At 43.3% G+C, this 4,706-nt stretch overlaps 1 pseudogene; it reads left to right on the top strand.

Moving 5' to 3' along the window:
* The first annotated feature begins 3,172 nt into the window (after positions 1 to 3,172).
* Positions 3,173 to 4,496, top strand: LOC138087813 (vomeronasal type-1 receptor 90-like; annotated as a pseudogene).
* The last annotated feature ends 210 nt before the right edge of the window (positions 4,497 to 4,706 follow it).

The raw sequence follows: 4,706 nt of genomic DNA, 5'->3' as shown, positions 1-4,706 counted from the left end.
GGGGAAATGTTCTTGTTAGTGTAGGTCATCCTTTAAGTTGGTGACTCATAAAAATAATGGGTCTTTTCATGTGAAATACTAAATTATTTAATTGCTGATATGTGTTTTTTCCCTGAATAAAATTACTTTTATTTACTTGCTATTTCAGTTCTCAAGGAAGAGATTATACTGTTAGAGTATTACTAATATAATAATATTTTCCTTAAAGGAAAAAATTTTTAGCTCTGATTGCGTTTTCATTAAATATGCTCAGTTTCATTTCTCTCATTTTCATAAATCAATTAGAGCTTTTAAAAATAAGTGCCCTCTGGGGTTTGGGTTATTTAAAAAAAAGAAAAGCTAAGCATTTAGAAGAAAACCAGATTCTTTGTTTGAAACATCACTTTGTAAAGAGAGTTTAACCTCACATTCCTCCAAAATATTTGCCACTTTTTTCTCATGAAGATCTTTCTTGTCCCAGTTTCACTTTCATAAGTTTCAAATTACTGTAGATAGGACTGTGCTCTAGCAGTTAGGGAATTTCAAATCAGGGGACAGTGAAAATGATTCTGGGATTCCATGAAAAATAAAGAGAGCACAGTGCTGATGGTAGGCGTGTCCCCGGCTTGTCTGCTGAAGGCCTAACGCAGAATCAACAGTGTTTGGTGAGGAAAAAGATTTTGTGTCTTCTCTTTTCTTCATAGGTTATTCATTTTAAAAATATCTGTTCCCTTTCATTTCGGGTATGCCAGAACCCATTTCATTAGAAGGAAAGTTTGGAACAAAAAACATTTTCATCTGCCCTGACCTTTATGCTTGAGTTTTAGATTTTTTTTTCCAAACTATGTCTTGTGAATTTATTATGAGAGAAGTGTGAACTGATCTTTTTTTATTACTGAAATACAAAGAAGAGGATGATTAAGTAAAAACTCTGAAGCAAGAAAACCAGACCCATTCTTACGTAGGACTTTCTGGGTTTGTGATAAAGCACCTCTGGGGTTTTCCTTTGTGTTTGGAATAATGATTACTCTTGTTTTGCCTTTTCACAGAATAGATGTAAAAATATCCATGCTGTAAATACCCAAACAGCCATGGGCAGGCAACCACCCTGAGCTATACTTTGCAATCCTTGAAATCTGTAAAAACAGTAGGTAATTCTCACCCATGTGTTTTAGGAAACTGCTGCTGTTAACATATTCGACCGTACCTCAGGCTTCTCTTTTTCATCCTCCTGAAGTTCATATGTTTTCAGATCTGTACCATCACTGACACCTGGATGGTGGTGATTTTGCTTCCTTGACCTTTCAGGCTCTTTCTCCATTGTTCTCTTCCCGGTTCTCCAGCTAGGAGTCGCCACAAGGTGGAACGTGTCTTCTAGCACACCCGCAGTCCAAACCCACACACATGGCATGTTGTCACTCTCTCCTCCCAGAGCCTTTCTGCTCATCCCTACTTTGTAACAGAGGATAGCAGCGTTGGAAGTGAAGGTGCTGCGCCATTCAGCGGTGAACCGAGATGTGCTCTTTCACATGTCTGCGGCACACTGCACACTGCTGAACGTAAAGGGGGTTTATGCCTTATCTGCATCCCAAGGAGTTACTCTGCTTGTATAGCGCGAGCACAGATGCTCTCTCCTCTCCTTCACCCTGCCATCTGTCCACAAGGGCACCACACCCACGTTTACCTCGGGCTCTGGTGCGGGGTGTCCTCTTTCCACGCACACTCATCGCTTCTCTGACCCCTGGCTCGAGTGAAATGACCTTAACATTCTTCAGTAGTGTGTGGCCCATTTTGACGGCACTGTGCATCACATGAGTATCCGTGTTCACATAATTGCACAATGATACAGTGTCTGAAGTGATTGCTTCCTTGATTGGGTGTTTGAAAGGAGCCTCAGCGGTGAGCCTCAGCCTGCGCCATCAGCTACAGCAGCTCCTGGTGGTGATTTTCCCAAATGAATGCCTGTGTTTCTCATTGACATGTATCGCTCCACTTACGCGTTGCTTTGTTTTCCTTGTTTTATCTGTTGTTTTGTTTCCTAATTTTCCCAAATAACTTTTCTTTCCTCTTTCTCAGCGTAGCAGCCTCTTAGAATGTGACCTGTTTCAGAATTTTCGTTTATGTTATTGTGCCTGTGACTTAGATCATTATGATCAAGCCCCTTTGAGGGCATCTCAGGTGTATAAATGAGATTGTTTGTGCTTGGTACGTTAGGCGAGCCTGATACCCTCTGAACATCAGTCACTGCTGAGAGGCTTATTTGAAGAGGGTCTCATAGATTACGCTGTTGACGGGAAAAGTTTCTGCTCTGTCACTACTCTCCTGAACAGTGGTGAGCAGTTCAAGCAGTAAGTGTGATGAAGCATGGATGTGCGAGGACACACCATAGGATTTATTTTAGCTTGTTTTAATGAAAGATTCATATTTTCCGGAATATGTTTGCTATTGAAGCACAGAAATAGATATATATCTTTCTTTTCTAAAAACATGTTTATTTATTTGTCTGCGCTGGGTCTTAGTTGTGGCACTGGGGATCTTTATCATATTCATGTAACAATAAACAGATAAATAAATATTTGCAGTGTGTTTCTGACTAATAGAGTTGTCTGTGAACCTTGAAGTCTGGATGTAGTTGGATGATTAGAGGCATGATTCCTTTTGTCTCTCCTGCACTGCGTGCCAGCTAATGTAAAGGGGTGCTTTTGATTGTGTTAATCTTTGTCATCTTCCTGGATCAATATTTTGGAGAAAGGAGATCAACTTTTCTGCTTCTACTATGGAATTTTCCTACAGAGAAAGAAGATTTGCCCGTGGTTTTAATAATGACTAGTGACTGTGAAAAGTAAAAAGTAAGGTAAAAATGAGCAACTGACTTCTATAAAGCATGACACTTAATTGTAGCGGTGCCGCTGGAGCCCGGCCCAGTAATGGGATACATTATCCACCGTGGGTGGGTTGCGCAGGGGTGGGCTGGGGGAGAGAAGCCTAATGACATCCAGGTAGGCGCGAAGGCAGACTTGAGCATCAAGTCCTTGGATGCATGAACCTGAAAACGGGTGCATTCGGATCAATCCACATGTCTTGATGATGGTAATAGTGCTGGTGGAAAATGGTGAAGGTAATATTTGTGGTAAAGAGAATTTTTCTTGCTTTTCTCTTCAGACGTTTACTATAAATAGATGTCCCCATAGAGATGGATAAAGATAAACCCTCCCGTTCTGTTGCTGTAAGAAATGCATTCTTCTGAGAGGTTGTTATTGGGATCTCAGCCAACACTATCCTTCTCTTCCACGTCCACACCTTCCTTCTCGAGCACAGACCCAAGCCCACTGACCTGATGATTAGTCACTTGGCCCTAATCCACACAGTCATGCTAGTAGCCGTGGGGTTTGTCGGTACAGACGTCTTTGGGTCTCAGAACGCTTGGGATGACATCAAATGTAAATCAGTTTTCTACTTAAACAGGCTGACAAGGGGCCTCTCCATTTGTACCACCTGCCTGCTGAGCATCTTCCAGGCCATTGAAAGGTCGGGCAAGGTCGGGCGTGTTGAGGCATGCCTGGGCATGCCCGGGCATGTCGGGACATGTCCCGGCAGAGTGCCGCAGACAAGCCCCGGAGGCGGGCTGACAACCAAAGCCGTCCAATCAGGTGCCGACACGGAGCCCTTGGACACCAGTCACTGCTGAGCCCGCGCTTTCTTCCTTATATGGGAGCCCGGCCCGGGCTATAAAACCCTTCCCCACCCCTCATACCTCGCAGACTCCCTTTGCTTCGCAGACCCCCTTCGCTTCCTCGCTTACCCGCCCCCGGGAGATCTGCCCGAGAGTGACCGCCCAATAAAGGCCCTGATCAACGGTCCATAGGGGTGGCTCTTTCTTCCCGCAGTGTTTCTTGCAGCCATCACCCTCAACGTCAGAAACTCCTGTTTGGCAACATTCAAACTTAAATCGTCAAATCACAACCTAATGTTGCTTTCTCCTCCTCTGGGTCTTTAACATGTCCATTAGTAGTCGCTATTTAGTCTCAACCATTGCCACACCCAATGTGACCTCGGACCGTTTTCTGGTTATCACTGAATCCTGCTCACTTTGGACCTTGAGTTACTTTCTCAGGTACATATATTTCTCCCTAGCGACCTTCTGGGATGTCTCTCTCCTAGGGCTCATGGCCGTCTCAAGTGGATACATGGTGACTCTCTTGTACAGGCATAAGAGGCAGACCCAACACCTTCACAGCACCAAGCTTTCTCCAAAAGCATCCCCGGAAGAAAGGGCCGCTGAGACCGTCCTGCTGCTCATGAGTTTCTTTGTGGTCTAATACTTTCTGGACTGCATGATCACTTCCTTCTCAGGAATGTTGAGGAAGAGTGACCCAGGTCTTCTTTTTGTCCAGATGCTGGTGGGCAATGGCTATGCCACCATCAGTCCTTCTGTGCTAATCCGTACTAATAAACAAAGGATCAAGTTCTTAAAATTCATAAAGGGGAAGGACAGTAAATGTCTAATTATTCAGTGATAGCTTCTCTTAAGTGAATCAATTCACTAGTTTTGGAATGACTAATGGTGGTATAGAGGATTTGCTGTCTTGAATAATTTAAATATATGGACTTATGCTTTTTCTCCTAAATGTATTTACTTTGTATTTGTGGCTGGCAAGTACCTAGTAGATAATGTAACTCTCCAACTATCTAAGAAGACACAAACTTCTAATCAGTCTCCTAAGAGA

This window comes from Capricornis sumatraensis, chromosome 10 (assembly GCF_032405125.1).
Source record: "Capricornis sumatraensis isolate serow.1 chromosome 10, serow.2, whole genome shotgun sequence".
NCBI lineage: Eukaryota > Metazoa > Chordata > Mammalia > Artiodactyla > Bovidae > Capricornis > Capricornis sumatraensis.
This window is presented reverse-complemented; position numbering and strand designations above follow the sequence as displayed.